Raw genomic sequence first — 24,288 nt, 5'->3', positions numbered from 1 at the left:
AGACAAACAAGAGTCGCACTGCCCGCCATGTGCAGATGGAATCACGCTGCAAGTTTGTTTAAATTAAATACAAAAGTTCTGGAGCGCACACATCACGAGCACGCATTTGCGAACAAACGCGTGCACATACGTGTGAGATTGCAGGCACTGCACTTGCTCATGTCATTAGTATTCATAAGAATGTGACTGATGACTTTCATTAACAAGATTGAGCAAGGATTGGGGCCCTTCAGTGTTGCCTTCTCTCACCTTTACTTTACGCTAATGATTTTTGTCCCTACATCCTTTCCCAAGGTTGACCCTGTCAATGGCCAGCACTTTCTTTCTTTCCTTCTTTCATTTTTTTCTTTTGCACACACCCTCAAACACACCTCTGTTTTATACCTATGCACCTACACGTGCAATACACTCACATTTAACTGGGATCGGATAAGGCATGTGGTGTGTGTGTGCGTATGTGTTTTGTTAGGTAAACAAAGCCTGGCTCCTTTTACTATCAATGAAGCATAACCAAATCAATTTAGAAACAGCCTTATCTGCTCACAGGAACGCCGGTAGCCCAGGAGCGATTAACTCCAGCAGCCGTTAACTCTTTGCATACATAACTGCCATCGCTAAGCTATTTAAGCAATGGGGAAAGGTGGGAAGAAGTTGAGGGGGAGAAAAATGAACTTCATTTGTCCTCGTGCATATGCGTCTGCACGTGCTCGCGTGTTTGTGCGTGAATTTGTTTAGGTGAATTCTCTGTGATGGCATGTAGGTAAATGTGAGGAGATATATGCAAAGAGAGAGAGAGGAAAGGGGAGAGGAAGAGTGAGTAAGAGTGGAGGAGGGGTTCGGGGGAGGGTATAGGAGTGAATTTCGACATGTCATTTCTGAAATTGAGTTTTGATAACTGACAATTTGTTCAGCTAGTGAAATGTCAAGAGTCCAAAAAGATTGATGAAGTGCATAATAGATGTCTCAGATTGACTCTCCGCTGTGGGCTTGAGTCCCACGCACGCATCAGACCACCGAAACGATACAGAAATGAGATCTCACGCACACACATGCACGCAGGAACACAAAGTCAAACACACACGCAAACAGATACACACACACTTGACTGCTGCAGAGCACCTCTGATATGGAAAACTGGTCCACGTCAATTTAGTTGGGCGGATGTGATTTCTGCCTGAACACGGAAGTGTCATTCAAATGATGGTGACCACTGACTGAGGGCTTGTAGATTTATTAGGAGGCTGAGTTGTTGTAATAGTCTATGTAGCTGTGTGTGGGAGCACATTAAGATGAGCTGATTTTTTTCTTATTACCACTAATGTGATTTACATAATCTCGATGCATTTAAACACCGGACTGCCACAGCTCTTACAAAGGTACACCTGTTTAAAAGTTGGAGCGCTGGGATTGTCTTTCTCTCCAACTTATTGCAAATTCTGGCGCTGAACAGCCATCAATCAAGTTTCCCAGCTGACAGTACAGACATTTGCCGAATCAGTGTGCATACAGTGTGTCTACTGTATGTGGCAGCTCAGAATAACTGATGTTCAAACTTGCAAACACTCGGGTGGTTCCTGTTATATTCTTTTGCTTTTCACTCTCTTTCTTTTCTGCACATTGAAGTGAGGCATGCAACTCAGGACATGATATCGCCCATTGTTTTAAAAAGGCTAATTCTGAGGCATCATTGTTAGTATATTAGCTGACACCGTGTTGTTGTTTTTCTGAGCCAGAAGTGATCAGCTTTCTGCCAGCTGGAACGGTACAATGCAAATATCTAATCGGGCAATCATCAATTAATCAGGTCCAAACCAGGCATCTGAATGGTGAAAAAGGGGATTTGAGTGATTTTTTACTACATGATCATCTGTGGGTTTTACAGATAATAGGCCAAAAATGAGAAGATTTCCTGTGATCAGCATTTTTTTGTTGTCTCTTTAATGCCCGAGGTCAGAGGGGAACTCAACAGGGACTCAAATAACCACTGGTTACTTTATTTCTATTTTTAGTTGGTTAGTTTCCAGAATGGATTTCCTTCTTTTAGTTTTTATTGCTTGAAAATGTTTAATTCACTTTAGTTTCTATTAGCTGCAGTGTTAGCTTTGGTTTTTTAATTGTTATTGTGTGGATGGCATGTCAGAGACAGGATTTAGGAAAAATCAGTCAGAAAACACATCCACCAAACCAACATCAGTCAAGTTCACAAACTAGTTTCGGTTAGTTTTATTGTTTTTTTCTAACTCTATTTTTTTTTATCTTTAAACCTAAAATTATTTTTCACACCTAATTCGAGTTTTTAATTTACTTTTACTTAACTATAATAAACAATATATGCAGAACAGCATCTCTGAACACAGGTCAAAGCTTAAAGAGCATGGGCTACAGCAGCAGAAGACCACAATAGCTGCCACTCCTGTTAGCTTAAACTGAGGCTATATTTCACACAGGATCGTCAATATTGTGTTATATTATATATGATATTTAGATGATAAGATCAGAATTTTGGGATTTTTGGGATGCAGTGGAATGGGAGAGTGTAAATAAATCCAGTAACTGTCAATATTGACCAAAATCTCTGACGAAAGTTTCCAGAACCTTGTTGAATCTGTAAAAATTAAAGGCAACTCTCAAGGCAAAAGGGGGTCCAACCCATAAATAGCAGTTTGAAGTAGTCAGTGATATACGGGATTATTAGGTATTCTCAAAGGATTTACTAGAAATCAAAAGCGGTTATGCATCTCAGTGTGTATGTTATGCATAATACAATAGGCATCACATTTTTAAAAACACAACAGTCTAAACAAAGTAAACATTGTTCAAGAAATTAGTGAAAGTTTGTTGCAGTGGGGTGTTTATTGTTATACTGGTATATGGTGAAGTTACATAGTGTAGATATTAGAATAGAATACAACAACATACAGTGGGAAAGTGTGACATTTATACAGCTTATGAAAAGAATAGGAAGGGATAGCATGTAAATGCTTTAGTAATGCTTAGTTGGGTTTGACGTATGTGCTAAGATCTGATAGGGTTTGCAATAACAACGGTAGATTCAGTTGAAGGCTCTGGTTGACAGTTAACCATAACAAAGGACTGATCAGCCCAAGAGGTCAAAACACTATGATGTAGAGAGTGTCTCCTTACTTAGCTGGTTAGCTCATGTAAATGGACTGATTCTTATATAGTGCTTTTCTACTCTCCCGGAGTACTCAAAGCACTCTATACAACATGCCACATTCACCCAATCACTTTATCTATACTCAGTGTTACCTAAGTACATTCACACGCCGATGAACGCATCGGAGAGCAACTTGGGGTTAGTATCTTGATACTTGAAATGCAGACTGGAGGAGCCAAGGATCGAACCACCAACCTTCCTGTTCTACCTCCTGAGCTACAGCCACCCCCTATGTCATAATGTGGGTTTGAACCCGAGACAAATAGCAACACTATAACAAAAAAGAATGTGTCTTAGTAATCAAATAGAGAGGAGAATATAGCACTGAGTTATAAAGAGCAGTGTACTCTGTGAAACTGTAGTCACAAGATATTCAGCACAGTTATCGACACAAGATAAACATTTCAGTGGTATTATTTTACTTACAGCTTGCCACTGCTGACTCGTCAACATTTCTTTTCTTTTTTAAGAAATCCATACAAGTTTCAGTTGGCCTTTGGAGCCTGAAAATATGGACTTGCAGAGCACTCCTATATAGAGTGTTAGAAAAACTTTTTCCAATGTATCTAATGTAATCATCAGGCACTACAATTCTTTTTAGATTTTTCTCATAAGAATAATACGATTTTAAGATAAGAAGAAAATCAACTGACTTATTTTTTCCACTTGTTAGTCGTCTGTGGTGGAAAACATGATTTGTTGCCCTCAGCCACACATATGGTCTTCTAAACCTATTTCTGCAATAGCACGAGAGGATTTTAACATGATGCGTGTTTGACAGCCAGACATCATATTAAAATCCTCTCACACTAATGCAGAGTGCATGTGGTGTGTTGACCATGTAATGATAAACATAAATGATGTCACATAGGATAAGCACCACTAGCGGAGTAGCTCCCATGCTCTCGTGACGCATTAATCATTGTCGACACCGCCACATGTTGCAATAATCTGCTGCTGACAATTCAAGCTGGAAGTGAGTAACATTTTATTTAAATTTAGTGAAATCTGAATTATGTAGGAGTAAACTAAATTAAAAGAAGGGGAAAAAAACAGCTAAGAGGAAGCAGAGCGGAGGCTTTGCAAATGTAAAAGATGAAACGAGCTTTCAGCAAGGCTGAGCATCTCTGAGCTCACCGGAATAAGCCAAGACATCTCTCTTCTGTGTTTGTCTAGCTCGAGGGTGCGACTACAAAGGTCACACGTGTCATTAAAATTAAGGCATCGATAGATGGGATATTTTCACAAAGGTTACAAGATCCCATCCCGGCATAATTAGCCTCATTTTTATAGCAAGCAGGTCACTTAAAAGTCAATTTCGGTGATCACGCCAATGAATCTTTACACCATGTGTTATAAACCTGTTATGCTGTGGATTCGAATCCCAGTGCACCACATGGCTAACCACCGTAATACCTCACTTTAGGAAGAGGTCCAACTTTTCCTGTTATCTTTGGGTGTCCTTTGTGGGTTGTGTGGATGCATCACTCCAATAAGCCTTAAGGATATTGGGAGCAATCCAGGAAATCTATCTGACATAACAAAGGAGTTTTGAAGAGCAAACGCAAACGGCCTTGACAGCGCTGGAGATGTAACTCTTTCAATTGCATTTTTTTCATTAGCGACTGAGTCATTCTGTATGTACACATGGTAGCTGCTTTAAGGCTTTAGAAAAATTACATGTGGATGTTTGATGATCTCTGACAGTGGCTTAAAGGAAACGATGATTATTCAGAATCAACATGGAGGGACTCTGCTGATGATGAAAAAAGTTTGCTGTCCTAACACATCATGTCATTGTTACAGTTTGTTTTAGTTTAAAGAGTACAAAAAAGCACAAAGATATACTGCAGTAATAAGCTCCCATGGTGCCAGTAGGTGGTTTTTGACATTTGAACCATTTGTTTTGTGGGCGATGATAATACCCCATACGGAAAAGAAATAGTAAAAACTTATATGTGATTACTCATGAAAGTGGCCACTTTCATGAGTAAATCATATAAGGCTTACATGATTTACTCATGAAAGTGGCCACTTTCGCATTACTTTCATACATTGTTTTAGTAAGTATCCAAAACATACAAGTTTCATTATATAATTTTTCAAGGGATCTTATATCTGTTTTCACTCTTATATGCTTTTCATACAAGTTTCACACAAGACAGATACAAACTTTATAAGATTTATATATATCTTTTCCATATGGGACGCCCTGCCACCAAGCAAAAATGGTTCAGGAATGGTCTGAAGTGTTGATTTGCCCTCCAAATTCTCCAGACCTCAATCCAGTTGAGAATCTGTGGGATGTGCTGGACAAACATGTCGAATCCAAGTCCAAGTCCTTGCACCTTACAACTTACAGGACTTAAAGGTTTAATTGCTAACTTTTTGGTATCAGATACCACAGCACACCTTCAGGGGTCTAGTAGAGTTTGTGTATTTGTCACGGCCAACCATGAGGATGTGAGGAAGGAGGACTCTTTAATGAAGGCAGTGCATTTATTTACAGTGAAGTAAATAACAAGAACACAATAAATTCCCGTTAGCTCCCTAGACTCCCGTGTCGTGTCTTCGCTCAAACGTCCGTGCTCGTGCTCTCCGCTCCTGTGTTTCCGCACTCCCCGTGCGTGCTGTCCTTTTCTGCTCCACGCTCCTCCTGCAGGGAAACAACAGAGGCAGCCGTCAAACATTGACTTCCGCGGGCCGGCACGATACTATACTTGGACACACACTAACTTGGAGTGCAACTCAACGATCCCGCCTCGAGGAGCTCTTAGCTACACTCCTATGTAGCTCCCCCGACGAGCCAGATCAGCTGCAGGTGTGTGAGGTCCTCAGGCGTGGCCAGCCACCTGGCAGGACACACAAGACAAGACTCCTGTAGACCAGTGCTCAGCACACAAACCAGGAAGACGAGGAACAGCAGCACCAAAAATACACATGTCCAGAACTGCCCAGGGCGACCCAGGACCCTAACAGTCTTGTTAGATCAGGGCTGCGCAGCAACCGACGACCAACACAATATAACACATGGTCACAGTGTTATGCCTGGTTGCTTTTACAATCTTGAATGCTCACACTGAAGTTGGCCAAACTCAAATAATAACGATGCAAGGCTCCTTGTTATGTCACTTCAGACTGCTCTAAATGCTGGCTCTGGCTGTAACTATAGAAGCCACACCCACCGGCTGTTCAGACCTTCTGCTTATGAGGAGAAAAGTCAAGAAAGTTTGCTTTAACAACTGAAAACAACTTGTTTCCGATATTGGATGTACTGTCTAGTTTAACATAAAGAAGGACTATTTTGAACTGTGAATCGTGTAAAGTTAATCTCGTACATTACGAGAACAAAAATATGGTACTGGGAGGGGGGAAAAGCACGACAGGCCCACTTTAATAAACATTACATTTAAGTTTTCCTTTGATTAGAATATAGGCCAGTGAAAACTAAGCTTCTGCAGAAGGTCTCAGTGTAGCCCCCAATTCACTCTACTGTATGCAGAGTGTATCTCCAGCGTAAACATGCTATTAGAGTTTAGAGCAGAAGAGCTTGTGCAGCTCCTCTTATCTGCCAAGGATGCCTCTGATGGCTCCCGATTGAAATGCCAGCTCTGAAGTTCTGTGCTCAGCCACACGTGTAAACGCCGCAACAGAATGTAACTTATTCCCTCAAAGTGCTTGTTTTCTCTCCCCAGGCAATTGGAGATTAGTTAGTTCAAATTCTAGACGGGTGCTTTTTGAAGAAAGCCGTTTTCGGGGAGATGCGCATGAAAAATTGGCAAGCAAGCATTAATATGTATAATTAATTTTGTTGTTATCCACATATTTGAGCAATGAAGGGAAAGGCGCAGACAGAATTCGGAGCCCGTGCTCACAGGAACCCAGGGACGGCATGTGGATCATTTTTAACATTTACATTCCAATTCAATTTGCTCAACTGGAATTATCTGGCTCCCCTTCATGGTGGAGATTAATTCAGCTTCCTTGTTGTTCATTTCTAAGTTTAATAACATAACCCAAAGGTATTTCGTTTCCTTTTTTTCTTTGAACACAGAAATTTTCATGAGCTTCTCCTCTGCAGTTATTTTTGTCTCCTTGTAGATTTCGAATTTTGCATTCCCTATACGTGAATACATTATCAATTCTCAGAGATTATCATTATGCTCGGATCTCGGCCAGCAGCCAGAATTTGACAAGACAATCAGCCTCTGTGGCAAGAAAATAGGATGTTCTTGCAGTTCATCGTCGAAGTTCTTTAAGCGCATGCATGATATATTTAAACGCACCCACATGGTGCAGAAAGCTCACGCAACATACAGCCGCGGGAGAGGAGATCGCAGGGCCAATTGCAAGCGGCTCGTGCATCTGTTCCTCCTTGTCTTCTCAATCAGGATCAATTTGACACCTGTTTGTTGCCAACAGAATTCTCGGTGATGCCCACAGATCCGCTTTCCAGGTGTCTTAAGGCCTCAAAAGACGCTCGTCGTTCGTCTCATAGGTGGCTCGAAGCACATGCCGGGGTCGCTGGTGCCTTCCCTGCCACCCCCTCATCAGGATAATTAAGCTTTCTCAGCCTGCTGCACACAAATGGGGAATTTCGCCAGCCCCTCCAAGTTGTACAGATAGTCTGCAAATTGCCTCTGATTTGCCACCTGATTGTGCTATGATTATGTTGTCACTGGATGCTGTGATTATGATGGCCCATAATTGCTGGTGTGCATTAGCTGCTGCACAACGCCCCCCCACCTCCCGATCTCTCTCTGTCTACCTGTCTATGTATCTATTGACTTCCTTTCCCTCCATAAATCTCGCTTTTATTTCCCTCACCGTGTCACCGCTCTGTCTCAATTTATTTTTATTTTCCCCCCCTTTCTTCTCTAATTCAAATGCTGATTCTACTTGTGAAGCGCTTTGATGTCATTTAATGCAGGCTTGCGCGCTCTCCTCTGACGCATTTCGAAAAAGATTCGTCTCACCTGCATTTATATCTGCATACTTTATGCCTGCGCCATAGAACTAAATTCATGTGTTTTGTTTTATTTGCTTTTTAAATTTGTGATTAAAGTAAGCAGCATTTCATTTCCTCCACATATATAGGCTTAAAAACAGATTCACTAATTAGTCATAAACCTTTCTATTCAAATCTATCTTAAAAGCAAAGACTCTCCATTATGAGGAAAATTAAACTTCCCAACATACATAAAAACACCTGGTTTATCCAGTGATTCAGCCAAGGTTTGGGTTCTGTGTGCGCTCTTGGGAAGAGATGGCATTGGGGGTATTGTCTTACAAGATGTACAAACACCCCCGTCCAACACGCATGCATTGGAAGTATCTCCTCATGGCACATGATTCTCATTTTCGCAAAAGACATTAAGTCACCTGCGGCAAGCCAGCTGAATGTGCCACGTCTTGGCACGTTGGGAAAGCCATTTGTTTGTGCGGCAAAAACAGAGAAGTGTTTATTTGGGCTTGTTGGACTGACAGTGTCCCCTGTCAAAGCGACGCTTCAGCTGTCACCGTTTGAAAAAAAAATGGGGACTAATTTGCATCTCATTAATCCCACCTCCCCTCCCAGCTCTTCTTGAAAAACTCCACTTTCTCCTCCTCCTTCTTCTCTCTAAAATCCCTCGCTGTTCCATGCCACAGTACTGTCTTTAGCCAAGCTCATTAAAATAAACACGGCACTTTTCTCCGAGTCCAGAATCACTTCTAGCTCCTCTCGCTGCTGCCGCCGAATGACTGATGTACATGTGTTTTTTGCTCTTTTTCAGGTCTGGTGTGCCTGATTAAAAAGGCATGACTTGGACCATTGATGAGCATATGGATTAAAAGTGTTCAGTGATTGCCCGGCCATTCCCCTCACTCTAATTGAAAGCCTAATGTGCACCCACCACATATTAATTAAAACCAGAGGTTATAGGCCCTTAGGGTGCACCATTTAGGTCTCTCATTAAAAATTAATAACCTCAGTTAATTATTATTATGGTGTTGTGAATCACATCAGCAAATAAATAAGACAATAAGGCTGTCTTGCTCTATAACACCCCCCAACAGGCGGAGCATTTGTTGGGAGGGGTAACACGCAACCCAGTTTTTCAATCAGAGAATAGCAAGTATATCTTTACTTTGTTCTTCTAGAGGGGTCTGAAAGCTTTTAGCTCACAGTCATTGACACAAACTACAGGGTGAACAGGGAATTCAATCTAGGATAAATGATTAAAAAAAAGACTTTAATCTATAATGAACTGTGACTACTCCAATTACAGGAAAAATAAGGTTATATAAGGGGGCGACAATAGAAGATTACAGACTGTCAATCGAACTGCTCTGACAAACTCTTTGAATTACATATAAGTATTTGGAAAGGTGCTCTACTTCAAAGGCCTTGTATAAACTTACAAAAGGTTAGGATTACATTCTTGCACGTGCATTACATTAGCAGCGAGGCCTTCAATTTTAGAACTGCTGCATGACACGAGCCTCTCGAGCACAAATAAGCGTTTTACAGCGTGTTTACAAATGTGTGCAGAAAGGTTTTCCCCTCATTATTTTGTGCAAGTATCCATAAAGGTTGTGCATGTGCAGAAGATCCACTCAAAAAAAAAAAAGGTAACGTACAAAGTAGAAATGAGAATCTATATTAGGACTATGAATAATTCTTAATTTTCACCTCATATAGTTCTCTCGGTTGGCTGTCTTTTTGCATTTCGTATTCACATGTGTGTGGTCTGTAGCTCAGGGATTTCATTAGTCCTAAGGTCAGACTCAAAGGCTCACACTGCCAGGCTAACACTACACTTGGACTACATCTCCCAAGTAGTAAACCTCATACTTGGAAAGAACTAGTGATTTTAAACGAGACATTGCAGGATCATAGTACAGTGGTGTGAAAAAGTGTTTGCCCCCTTCCTGATTTCCTATTTTTTGGTATGTTTGTCACACTTAAATGTTTCAGATCATCAAACAAATTTAAATATTAGACAAGGTAAATGCAAAATGCAGTCTCTAAATGAAGGTGTTTCTTATTAAGGGAGAAAAATCCAAAGCTAGATGGCCCTGTGTGAAAAAAAGTGATCATCCCCTAAAACTAATAACTGGTTGAGCCAAGCTTAGCAGCAACAACTGCAATCAAGCATTTGTGATAATTGGCAATGAGTCTTTTCCAGCGCTGTGGAGGAATTCTGGCCCACTCATCTTTTCAGTTTCTGTAATTCAGCCTCACTGGATGGTTTTTGAGCACGAACCTCCTTTTTAAAGTCATATCACAGCATCTCAATCGTTAGGACTTTGACTAGGCCACTCCAAAGTCTTCACTTTGTTTTTCTTAAGCCATTCAGAAGTGGACTTGCTGGTGTGTTTTGAATCACTGTCCTGCTGTAGAAGTTCACTTCAGCTTGAGGTCATGAACACATGGCCAAACATTCTCATTCAGGATGTTTTTGTAGAATTCATGCTTCCATTTACCACAGCAAGTCTTCCAGGTCTTGAGGCAGCAAAATAGTCCCAAACCATGACACTACCACCACATTTTACTGTTGGTATGATGTTCCTTTTCTGAAATGCTGTGTTAAATTTATGCCAGATGTAATAAGACACACACTTCCGTAAGGTTCAAATTTTGTCTCATCAATCCAAAGAGTATTTTCCCAAAAGTCTTGGGGATCATCACAATGTTTTTGACAAATGTGAGACGAGCTTTTGTCTTCTTTTTGGTCAGCAGTGGTTTTCTCCTTGGACTCTCCTACAGAGGCCATTTTTCCACAGTCTCTTTCTTATTGTGGAAGTATGAACTCTGACATTAACAAGTTTGCAGTTCATTAATGTTGTTCTCAGTTTTTTTTGTGACCTCTTGGATGAGTCATTGATGTTCTCTTGGAATAATTTTGGTTGGCCAGCCACTTCTGGGAAGCTTCACCACTATTCCATGTTGTCACCATTTGTGAATAATGGCTCTTACTCTGGTTCAATAGCATCCCAAAGCCTTAGAAATGGCTTTGTAATCCTTTACAGACTGATAGATGTCAGTGACTTTGTTTCTCAGTGGTTCCTTAGATTGTGGTATGATGTGTTGCTTTTTTTAAGATCTTTTACCCTGCCTTACTTTGTCAGACTGGCTCTATTTAAGTGATTTCTTGATTCAACAGGGCTGCCGGTAATCAGGCCTGAGTGGGTTTAGTGAGACTGAACTCAGCTTTCCAAAAAATGTGGTTAATCAAAGTTAATTCATGATTTAACAAGAGCGGAAATTACTTTTTCACACAGGACCAGGCAGATTTGGATAACTTTTTTCCGTTAATCAGTGAAATTATCATTTAAAAACTGCATTTTGAATTTACTCCAGTTAACTTTGTCTAATATTAAAATTTGTTTGATGCGTGTGACAAATATGCAAAAACATTAGGAAATCAGGAAGGGAGCAAAGACACGCCACTGTAAGTATATTTGCACTCTTGCAGCAATAATTGCGATGGAATTTAAACTGTTTTCTGCTAAGCAAACTTTATTCATAAAACACTGTCTGGAAAGCCAGACAGATGAGAAGGGCCTTAGAGAGCAGATTTTAACAGTTTAGTTCTGTCAAAAGGTTAAAGCATTTGCAGCTTAGGCATTTTCAATTTCATTCCCAAAATGTCTCTGACACCCACCCATATATTTTTTGAGGTTTTGCAGTCATATGACCACTAGCCATGTGACCAATAACTATGTGACCAATAACTATGTGACGTTAACTTGTCCACCATTTTAGACATAATAATATTCTGTCAAGTTAATAAGACCTCTGTCACACACTGGCCAGAGACTGGTCTGCCACCACCTGGCAACCACCTGTTGCAAAGGAACAATGAATTCTCTGGTTGGCAAAAAAACCAAAACGTCCTTACAGTTGCTTTTGTTGCTAGCAGCTTGCCGCAGTGACCTGTAGTTAGGACTGACCGTTTTGACTTATCTGCAAACACTCACCAGCTACTCTCTGAGTGGTAGTAAAACTGAAAAACGTGATACAGACCAGAGACGAAATTTGCTTCCTTTGAAGTTAAAATTGTATCTTTAATGTGTTGTGTTATGTATTGGCCGCATTGTTGAGGCACAACTTTTACATTGGAGGCAAACATTATGTCATGAGTGAAAAGCAACTCATCATCTTCCATGCATACGGGCAACCATGGCGATGTGCTAGAAGCCAAAGTGCTCACATGGTGGTTTTTGGTGCAGCATCCTCATTGCGATTGACATCACCCAGCAACAGCCAGCAACCTCCAGGAACCATCCACAAAATGATCGGAGAATACACTTTTTCCCTTAGTGACTGAAGTTGGTCTTACATCTAATATGGCAGACAAATCTCAATGAAATGCAGTATGCTAACCACGCCTGCTAGCATTAGCTAAAAAGTTAGCACGCCACCCTCTCATCCAAATGTGGTCACTTCTAGCCCCCTTTGTTGATGCTTTTTGAAATTGTTTCACAAACTATGGCTATGTCAATTTTTCTAATGTATTCCCAATTTGGGGATTATTATCTTAAGTTTTCCTTTCTCACATGGAGCACACTGCTAGAACAGGGCAATCACTCACCGTGTGTAATTTCACAGGACAGTTACCGCCACTGTTTTCATGTATGTGCAGTTCTGATATCAAGTGGATTTTGACCTGTTTGTGACTGTGTCAGACATTGGCACTCTCACTTGTGTTTGAAACCAGCTCATGACTGGCCACAGCTTGCCACAACTGGCATTCTTTTTGGTCTCTCCTGGACAAAGTGCAAAAACTCCATGGTTTCTGTTAAGTGCACTTGCATGGAATAAGCCACACCAACCATGTGAACATAACCACAATGCAACTGAATATTTCAGAGGACACTCTAATAATGTGTCATGTCTACAGCTTGGAGACTGTTACATTTCCATGATGTTTTGATTCTGAGAAGCAGCTCAAATAGATCGATTTCCCAAATCACTGAGCATTGATATTTTATTAATGTGGACCATGGATTTATATTCGAGCCAGCCTTGATTTTTTTTTTAGTTTTTTGTTTGTTGTTGTTGTTTAAAGTCTGCAGGAACTGTGTTGAATCTTTGTGGGAAAGGCCTCTTTTCACTCCACTTATTTTATTCCTTGCCACCTGAGCATAACCTATGGCGGGGTGCCCAGATGATTTCCATGCTTATATATTTGATTAACGACATGCCAGCATCACTGTCAAGTTCAATGCCATTCAGTGCTGCCAGCTACAAAAGAGTGCTATTACCTTACAGCAGATAATAGAACAGAGGAAAATCAGGGCCACTGTTATTTCAGTTTCTTGTCATGATTTCTTTTTTCCCCTTGTTTTATTTGTTAATTTCCCTCTTTGAAGTGAGTAATGATCACCTTACTTCACAGCATTGTCATCATCATACCTGTCAGCCTTTTTGCAGCTTAAGATGTTCAGAGCGAGGAAACACAACGCATCTGCTTACATTGTTTTTGTCTGGAGATCAAAGACGCCTCTGACTGCAAACAACTTCAGCAGATGACACGAGGTGCCAAATGTTTCCTCGACATCAGATGGCTTCCACTGCGATCCATATTGCATTCTAGGCCAAACCTCCCGAACACCATCACAAGTATTTCCCCTGAGGATCCCCGCCTCTACCTACCTCCATTCATGGTTGCGAAACAACCCTGGGTCGAGGGTGCAACACATGAAGTTAAATGGTTTTGAGGAATAACAATCGTAACATCTGAGTTTTGCACAACACCAATCCAAGAATCAAGACAGAAGAATGGGCCAGATCTGGGGAAGAAAAAAGCCCCCAAAAAACAAGATATGATGGAAGGGAATCGAAGAGACGATACAAATTATGGCACAAAGGCGGAGCTGCTGTTGGATTCCTCATAAGAATTATTCAAGGAGAAATGGCACCTGGCCTGGGGGAAATCAGCACTGCCTTCAGCCGGATTAGTCCTGGCACAATCTGGACACAGTCTTGTTTGATGTCCCCCACCCATCCGTCTTGTATGTAGTCTTTTATCTCACTCTAAAGTAATATAGTCTTCACTGCAATTCAATAATGGCCCAGCCGAGCCTGTCAGACTGCGTTTGCCCGTTATCTCACAAAGGCCTGTCCACTCCAGCAACGAGCCACCCGATATTTGTGTGTGTTTGTATATATGTGTGTGTGTGTGTGTGTGTGTGTGTGTGTGTGTGTGTGTGTGTGTGTGTGTGTGTGTGTGTGTGTGTGTAAGTGATTGCATCCCCAGGGGAGGGACTTCCTGCTTGTGTATGTGATTGTGTGTATGAAAGAGAGAGAGAAAAAGAAGGAGACGGGAAGAGAGATGCCAAATCAATTGATGTGTGTCTGCACCATGTGGCAGACAGAGGGGGAAGTGGGGAGACAGACGGTCTATTTATCCCTCGGTGTATTTGTATGTGTGTTTTGACCGGTTATCCTACTTGAGATCTAAATTAAGAAATAGCGCGGCCGATGGGGCAGATGCAGCGGCCATCACCTGTGCTTGCGCATGTGTGTGTGTGTGCGTATGTGTGCGCATGTCTGTCTGTGTCAGCACAAGTGAAGGGTTTTAACTCATTTCCTAATTGGATGAAAGGGGCAGATATGGCGTAGTCTGACCCAGGCATGCTGCAGGACAGTGGGAACCACAGTAATTTACCCACAGAGTGACAGCCTTACTGAAGCATTCCGGTTTCCCTGCTGGAATCCGGAGAACAGTGGGTCGGCCCTTAGTCAAATCCCAAATTAGATGGATGTTGGACTATAGGATTGACCGACTGGGGAAAAAAAAATAGACTTGCTGATAGGAGGATGTGCACTTGCAGAAAAAAAGGGAGGGGTGAAGGATTGATGGATGAACCATAAATACACCAAAAATGCATGGATATCTTCATAGCTACACTTCTGCATAATGATGTGGGCCATTTTCGCTTCATGTCAGGCTGTAAATGCATCTGCATAAGCAAGCGGCTTCCATTTACCTTGCAGTCACGGGGCATCATGTCCCACAGCTCATTCAGCGCATGCTAATATATGGCGGCACAGGCCTCCCCATCATAATCACCCATAACACTAAAATGAGACGCATGACAGTAAATAGCAGTCAAGCCTTACAAAGACTATTTGGTATGGGAATGATTTTTGTTGCCAGCAAACACTTCAGATGGCAATAAATAAAACAGATTTTTTGATATATTAAGCTGCTTCTTTTATTGTCATGCCTCACTGCGGTCTGTGCATGCAAATAAAGAGATATATTCACTGTACATATGGATAAGGGGGGGAGAGGAGAGGGGAGGAAGAGTGAGATGCTGTTTCAGGAGTCACATTGCAAATGGTGAGTGATTTGCTTTTGCAATCAAAAAAAAGAATTTGATTTAAGAGCTGCAAGAGAGCAAAACACTCCCCCCCTTCCCCATGCATAAGCAAACAACTAAAGAGCTGAGGAATGAGTGCACACATTTCTCATTCGTGTTCTTTGCAATCTATTATTACTTTATCACTGTTTGCATTCCCGTGCTTACTGTACAAACCTGAAACAGCTTTATTTGTCATACGGATGTTCAATTTAGTCCAGGTCTCCTGCTGCCTTAACGTTTTCCGCTAAAACATGTCCGCGTTATTAACGGCGCGGCCATATGCGCGTAGTGTGATACGCATGGCAAAGGTTTGCACATAGAGCACGCCGGTGCTAGCATCTGCATGGAGGAATGTGACGGAAACACCCCGCTGATGCTGGGGGCTCTGAGGGGTCAGCTAGACTTAATTGCACTCAGGGAACATGTGTGCTAGCCCAAGCTGGCGGAGCCACTCTGCGAGGGGGCCGGCCATCTGCCGCCCTGCATTTCTAAATCCCAAGGACCAGTTTGGGTTTATTAAAGGAACCGACACAACACTGTTAAAAAACTCAATTTCTGTGTGTGGCTGTGGCCTCGTGCAGGTAATGGAGAATCTTTTGGAGCTGACCCCACGATTAAGTTAGATTTAAGAGCTACAAGATTAGTGTTTTTGAAGTTAATTGTGGATTTCTGGTTTGGTTCACTTTGACTGAAGTATTTTTGGCCTTACAAAGAAACCTGTTTGCTTATTTTCTACTTTAATGGTTGTGAATGGAGTTTTAAAACGGCTGGTTTTACTGTATTTTGGGGGTTTTTGTTCTTTTGGACCAAAAAAACTTCTGAAACCTTAACATTGTTGTTTTACTCCCACTAGCAAACTCCCACTACTACCACAGGCTTTTGCTTTGGTGTCAGGTCAATAAGCAACTGTTAAGAGAATCATAATTATATTTTCTTAATTGTGATTATATAAAATGTTTCACAGATGTTTATTTTAGTAAGTATATGTATCTTTTTCCTCTATGTTTCATATGGACAGGTTTTGCTAGCCCGCAGCGCTTGTTTGATCACTGAAAATGTGATACAGATTTTTGCATGTTAACACGGCGTTGCATTCTTACAGTCAATATGAAAAATGTTTCCTACACTGTGCTTCAACAAATGCTTTATTAACACATCACAAAGGTCAAAATTACTTTCCCACACATTACTGCATGATAATAATATAACAAATTTGTTAAATGTCATATTTTTAACTATTTTACTCAATGGGTTGCTTCATAATGTGTCTCCCAACATGACGATCCTCATCCAAACTTTGTCTTCTTAACCAAACATGTAACTTGATCAATAATCAGCAGCCGCTCAGCTGCTCTGGGAAGATTAAAAATTTGTGCTGACTGTTTAAATACACAGCGTGCACAAGCTGTGCGAACGTAGCATGCACACTCGAGACGTCAGCAAATATGTACACGGCAAACGAAGTTGCATGTAGAAATGTCAAATGTGGAAATACGTATAGCTGTGGAATTTTGATAAAATATTTGCATGTGCCATGTAGAAGTAGGCACTTACAATGCAATAGGCAATGTTTATGCAAAGTTTCATCAAGACCGGTCAATGTACTAATATGTATACATACGCTATTATCAATATAATATGTTAAGATCGTTATTTAGCAGAAGTAATTTAGCAGCCCCTGAAAAATCTTCTTTTTTTTTGTTCTTTTTAAGCGACACTGGGTGTGGTTACAGATTACAGGTGCTGCACAAGCCACGTCCAGACAAACAAAGCCAACTTGAAGAAAACCTGAAGGATGGTTGCAAAAATTGATTTTCACAGACTCCAAAATGTTAAAATGTTCAACTTTAGACAGAAATAAACACATAAAAAAATATATAATTGGTTTCTATAGTGAATTTCCGTCTTCATGACAACTGTAAAGGAGGTATATTTGCTTAAAGTTACTGCTTTGTGTGACAGGTCAAAGGAGGATGTAGCCGCTTCGGCTTATTTTAGTCCATTTGTAGCGATTTGGAGCATTTCTAATGAAATTACCAGATACATTTTATGGCTTGCTGTGTCAACATCTGTAGAACAGGTTTCCTCAGTTAAATTCTAGCATTTATGCATGTTATTTAGCAGTGATTTTTAATACACCCATACATTTTATGGACTAGCTAGCGTTAAGTCATTACTTAGCAGTCCACTCCTTTGACCCAGCAAGGCCTCAAGTTGGGCAAATGGGTGATTTCACAATGGCTGCATCCCGCTTTGAAAACAGTCATTCGTGCTACACACCGAACCACAGCCTGTAGAGGATTTGCGTGTGGTCCGAGGTGAACAAAGCTAAAATCTTCACCCAGAAAAGACAGAGAAACACTGCTTCGCAGCGTGGCGTTAAGCTCGCCTTTAAAATCAAACCAAGCAGCTAATCCCTGCTTTTGAGAGAGTTTCTAATGATGGGCACTGGTTAAGGCTTGATCCCACGAGGGCAAAGACTGATCATATATCAACACAAGCTTTGGAAAAGCTTTGTTTCTATGTGTGCGTTCTCAAAGATGCGTCAGTGCAGTTTCATCAAATAAAGCGACTTGTTAGTCGTGAGTTATTTTCTACATATATTTCAGTTTCATTTCTTGTAGAAGAAAAATAAGAATGTAAGAATGAATGAAAAGAGTTTACTATGCAAGCTTTAAACTGCCCTTAATTGAACTCAGACCTGATCTTTAATGTTTGTCCTTGTAGTCTGGTGTATCTCATTCTGCACATGGTCCCTAAAATAACCTTCACCAAGCTAAAGATAACCGTTTTGGACATGAAAAGACACAGCTATGTGGACTGATAATAAGAGGTGCAAGTCGCCAAGTGCCAATGCCACTGTTGCATGTGAAAGCTTGTATTCTGACTGCGTGTCTTTGTATCTATTTTTACACCACACCCTATTCATTAAGGATGATGACTGATAGGCTACTTTGTTGGCAGCCTGCGTCCAAAGTGTTATGCAATGACCTTGGGTTCTAATCTATGGAGACTGGCCTCTAAATAAAGAGCAGGTTGCCACTGAGTTGATATGAGTATTCCATACGACCAAAGCAGCAGCTTTTAGGCAATGGCCACACGCAGATCAATTACATGGACACGTTACAGTTTCTCGCATGTAGCGGTGGCGTGCATGATTGATGTAAGTTAAACTGCTTTGACTTTCAAAACTGCTGTAGTAGCTCACTGCTATGTGAATACAAACAGTAAAACAACTGCATCAGTAACACTAAACCCATAAAAATGGCCTTGAATGTACTTTGAGATGACCAAACTCAAAAGAGACTGTTCAAATGCAGTAGTAAATACGACCCTTGGCTGTCGGATGAAACGTTTTCACGTTGCACGGCAGGGGTGCTAAACACGTGAGATTCTTGTCAGAGGTCTGAACCGTTGTCAGGCTTCCTGACAAAGACATTATCTGTGCCCTGAAACACCACACTGAAGTAAGACGGGGAAGTCAAGCCAAGCATTGACACATTTCTTTGATTTATTACAACGGACTGACTATATGTGGATAAAAATGAGAAACTGTTGAAATTTTACTCACTCGGCTGTTAATGGATGGTTCATTAAATGTGAATTACTTGTATTTCTCTACACTAAAAGAATCAAAAGAATTTTATTATTATTATTATCATGTTACTTTACTGTCTACTTTATGTCAGTTTGGTGCACATGAACTACAATGAATTAATCCTAATATTGGGAAATACGCAGTGGTGTCACTGTGTGATGATTGTTTGACTCTATTGTCCTTTAAAGAGTAAGTGTTTGTTTTCTTTTAACTGTCCAGGATAAGGTGATGAGTTGAGATGACTTTATTTATGCCACAATTGACTAATTCTCTTGTTACGACAGTTAAAATGTTAATGGAATAATATTAGCATTACCTGGCAGACACTTCTCTGCCACATAGATACCGTATAATATAAGAGTATGATACACTGTATTGCCAAAAGCATTCACTCACCCACCCATATCATTGAAGGCAGGTGTTCCAATCACTTCCAAGGCCACAGTCTAGCTATGCAGACTGTGGGAGTGGAGCTGAATCAGTCTGTCAGAGATTTCAGTGCAATTTTATTACATTCAGTTGAATTTATATAGCAACAAATCACAACAACAGTCACCTCAAGGCACTTTATGTTGTAAGATAAAGACCATACAATAATAGAGAGATAACCCCAAATGTCAGCCAACCCCCTATGAGCATGGTGAAAGTGGGAAGGAAAAACTCTGTTTTAACAGGAAGAAACCTCAGGGAGGGACAGCTATCTGCTGTAACCAGTAAATGGTGAAGAGAGAGTGATAAGAGAGAGGTTTAATTAACATAACAACCAATGATGTTAATCCAAAACACTAGATTTTTGCCTTAAAACTCAGGCATTGTAACCATAGAATATCTGACCTTGCTATTGGCTTGCAGTCAGACGTTTTCTGTCAGTTCATTTGTACCCCAGGTGCTTCTGGAATTCACATGCTATCCATACATGGATTACTTAAATACAAGCTTCAAAGATGGGATGTAATCCAATTTTGATGATCCTATGGCTTACAAGCAGGGTTAAAACAGGGTTCCTTTCTAAACTTGTAAAAGATACACATTATTACATAGACTTATGGTGAGTAACTATGCAACCCAAAACCAGCAGATAGTTACTCCTCCCTGATCCCAGTTCTTCCAAAGGTTTCTTCCTGTTAAAAGGAACTTTTTCCTTCCCATGCTTACCAATTGCTTGCTCAAAGGTTCTATGATTGTTGGGGCTATCTCCCTATCATTATGGCATCTTTACTTTACAATATAAAGTGCCTTGAGGCAACTGTGGTTGTAATTTTTCCGCTATATAAAATATATAAAGAAAAAACTGAACTGAATTTAATTTTGATTATTTCATCAAAATAATAGAGCTTATTACCTTTGAGTAGCTACTTTGGGAGATTTATTCTAACAAATGATCTAAACTTGGGCAACAACAAAAAAAATCTACAACAGGTTGTAGATGTTTCTTTCAGTTTGACATGGAGGATGGCCATGTTTCCAGCTTTTGCACTATGGGTAAACAAGTTCAAATCTGTAATATTACAGCCCCTTTTTTAAATTTCAGGGAGGTAAAGCACTGATGAATTTACAGCACTTATTGTGGAACAACAAGTCCACCCTCTCAGGTGCTTAGACACTGATTTGGCTTCCAAACAACAGGCGGTGCAAATTCTAACAAGAGAACCAATCAAAAACAATTCTTGTCCAAACTTAGAAAAATATTCCCTGTAAGTTAGCCTACCTGGATGACTAGTAAGACTGATGATTATCCTAGTTACATATGTAGAAAGAGATCACCGGGGCTACAGATACATTTGACTTAGTACTGAAGTATATATTGTCTGTTTTGACAAATATTACAGTGGTGGCAAGGAAGATGAGCACTGAAAAGTAATTTGTTACTTATCTCGTTAGTGAAAAGCTTGCATGAAATGTATATGTGACTCTGTGGGCTCAGTCACACTGCTGTTCTTTAATGTTAGCTCTCTTCTTTTTTGTCCTGTGGTACTTTCTTCACTTTCTTTTTTTGTGATTTTATGTCCAGTAATCAGGTACAAACCTTGCATGACTGCACACAATAGACTCAGAGAAAGGGGAGTTTTAACCAATGGGACCCTTGGTGTTAATGTCTGTTTTCAACTCGGGAGGTAAGACTCAGGAATGAAGGCCTTCACTCATATCACATCACGACTCTCCCGCTTCTCCATTTCCACTCATATTTCCCTGACGGTCCATAAAGTGACAGCCATTTGAGAGGGTGCATTGATTTCTAGGCATATCTGGTGATAAAATGCGTTTCTCCGCCCGCAGCTCCTTTAACTACCCAATTTGAGGGCCCCTGATTTGGCAGGGCCATGCAGGAACTGTAAATAGAGCTGTGAATCAGAAGGGAGTAGGCAGGAAGTGAGGACAGCGTCTTTATTAAAGACACGTACAGACAGTAGGGGCACAGATCAAGCTGAAGAGGGGTCCCCTTATGGATTTCAAGGCTTGCTGCTATTGGAGGAAGGAGAAAATGTCCACAAATACAAAAGAGGAGGCGGCGGACTGTCTTACCTACTAATCATCCACATACACTGTAAGCTAGCTTATATCTTTCCAAGCAGAAATGCTCCTCTGCAAAATACTTTGAGTATTTGAGTTTGCCATTTCTGTGAAGTGTCTGCCCTTCACCTTGTATTTGCTTCAAATTTCTGCCAAGTTGAAGTCGGCCACATTTGAAAAAGAAAAAGGGGGATGGGGAAAAAAAACCCTGTTAAAACCTTATTGAGCTGAAGATGAGGGGGGAAAAATATTGTAACTTCAGAAACCCTCCCCAGCCTGCGTCCCTTTCTGGCCATTAATGAAGCATTGTCCCAGCAGCACCACTTTATCATGATCTATGAATCTCTGATTTTGATGCAACAGAAAACCAATCACTTGCAGCAAGTCTCCAGGCAAAGCATTCGTCATCATGTCTTTGACACCACCTACGGATTGGGTCATTCTTTTAAATTAAAAGCCCTCATTTGTAAATATACACTTGCAGACAAAAAAAAAGACAACACTCACTTCTTATTTTGATGTATGAAAGAATAAAGCGACAGTGCTCAGGTGAATTAATGCCTACCCACAATGCTGGGACATTCACAAACCGCACCTATGCAAGGAAAAGGGTGGGGAGGAGGAGTGGGGGATGCAGATGATTGAGCACTTTTGTTTGAATCTGGCATTTTGAAATTCTTACTCTTCATTAGGATTATTTATCTAAGCCACTGCGTCCTATTCACCATGTCAGAGTGTACATTAATGGCCGAGGGCTGAGAGATGCCAATAGGATGCCAATATATGCTCTGTCTTTCATTCCTCTGTATCTTATTTTTCATTAAGTCTCTCTCCTCGACATTATTCGGGTATATATGTTGGTTCTCAGCTGGAGAGGCTCAAGTCAAGAAACTTAATCTGTGTTGCTCAATAGAGAGCTCCTGTCGTCTGATGAGGTCTGGCGGTTATTGAGCACCTGGGGTGTATTCAATAAACCTAAAGTTTGTTCCTGCTTTAGTTCAATAAAGGAGCACTCTGTATCAATTTGCCCATGAGATATGTCTCGCATAACTGATATTGAATTGCCAGATGCTCAAGCAAACAGCTGTATTCTCATCACACGATGTAATAGCGGTCCATTAAGAGTCCACTTAGGTTGCGTTCTCAGATAGGAAACAATGGGCTATAACTTTCGGCAGAGAGGTCATCGTGAAATGGCGACTTTTAAAAATAAGTATGAAAGGTTACCTCTGCAAATTCAGTGGCATTTCTTTGCATTTCGTTGGCACCGGCGGTCAAAACTGCACCTGAAACTCTGACTGAGCTGTCATTTATCTTTCGATATCTGGCCCAATTCATCTTGACACCCAGTTCTGTAGCTTATCCGTACTTCCAGACCCAATGAGGGACTAATCTGGTTATTTCTTCCCAATCGATGTCTCTGTGCTGCCTTGGCACACCTATCATTAGGGCTGTCTCATTGAGTGAGAGGAAAAGCATCAAACCCCAGGAGCCTCACACACGGGGCTTTAATGCCAATGAGCTCGGCAAATGTTTTTAGACGGCCACAAGTTCGGCCGCTCCTCTGAGCTTATTGTCTTAGGGGTGAGCCAACAGTCACTGCGCAGTCAAAATAAGAAAACTTCACACTTACAGGTGGAAGAGGCACGAAAGGCCATCTCAGCCCACTGATAATTATTTCATACCGGAAAGGCGTTTTGCTCAATCAAACGGGGTGCTCCAGGATAGCTGCGAGAGAGCGTAAGAGTGATATTTGTAGCGCTCATTATTGGGACAGGATGGCAGGACTGTCTTAAAAAAAACTTTTAAAAAAACGGAAGTAAGGAGGGAAAGCTGAGGCGGTTGTGCCGCTGTACAGTATGAGGGAGTTGGGGAGTTAGCGGTGGAATGCTAATCAGCCTCTGGGGTGCTGAGCCGCAGCAAATCAACTCCTCAGAGCGGATCATGGCCCGGGCTGACATTAAACCCCCCTCCCCTCAGCCCCCCTCAAACACACATTCTCATCTTACTACTCACAAGAGGAGATGAGGTGGTGAAGGAGAGAGGGAAGGAATGAGGGTACAGTGAGTGGAGGACAAGGTGTGATTACGACTATGATGAAGGATAAGAGAAGCAGACAGAGAGACAAAAAATGCAACAATACAAAAAAGAAAAGGCAGGCTGAAAAAAAAATTGAGGAAGACAAAGTTTCGAAAAGAAAAAAAAAGTTTGGGGGGGGGGGCATCTTTTCAGTGTTGCAGCCTAATTGACTGTTCGCTAGGCCCTGCACCCATTTGTCACTGTTGCTACAGCTGCCAAGTTTTCCACTTGCACAGAGCAGAGTTTACAGTATACAGTTTGACAGATTTACCTAAATCTAAATAGTCTCAGGGCTTTTCAGAACAAGGGACCCTTGATTTCATACATTGATGAACAAAAGCAGCCATCGCAGTTCTAGCTGGCTGCAGCTGATTTATGTTCGGTTGAAATGTCAGCTGACTGGCCAATTTTATCTGGGATTAGGTAGCTTTATTCTTCTTTGTGTCTAAAGTTTGGCATTTTAAATTGAGAACTTTGTAAATATGCACTTCATGAAACAAAACACTATCTCAGATAATGGATTTGGTTGGGGTTGTTGGAGGACACACTTCCCTAAGTCCAACAG

At 41.1% G+C, this 24,288-nt stretch overlaps 1 long non-coding RNA gene across 1 annotated transcript in view; it reads right to left on the bottom strand.

Annotated features, from left to right (window-relative positions):
- Positions 1–5,418: 5,418 nt before the first annotated feature.
- LOC146675145 (uncharacterized) overlaps positions 5,419–24,288 on the bottom strand; it is a 41,106-nt gene continuing 22,236 nt past the window's right edge. Inside the window, exons 2-3 of the long non-coding RNA XR_014910647.1 lie at positions 5,915–6,030; positions 5,419–5,834 (exon numbers count right to left, since the gene is read on the bottom strand). This is a non-coding gene — a long non-coding RNA (uncharacterized LOC146675145). The remainder of the gene's footprint in view (positions 5,835–5,914; positions 6,031–24,288) is intronic.

The sequence above is a fragment of the Rhamphochromis longiceps genome, linkage group LG3 (genome assembly GCF_057381845.1).
Source record: "Rhamphochromis longiceps isolate RC_006_pf linkage group LG3, R_longiceps_female_GT1.1, whole genome shotgun sequence".
In the NCBI taxonomy this organism is placed as follows: Eukaryota; Metazoa; Chordata; class Actinopteri; order Cichliformes; family Cichlidae; genus Rhamphochromis; species Rhamphochromis longiceps.
The sequence above is the reverse complement of the archived record's forward strand: the minus strand, read 5'-3'. Positions and strand labels throughout refer to the sequence as shown.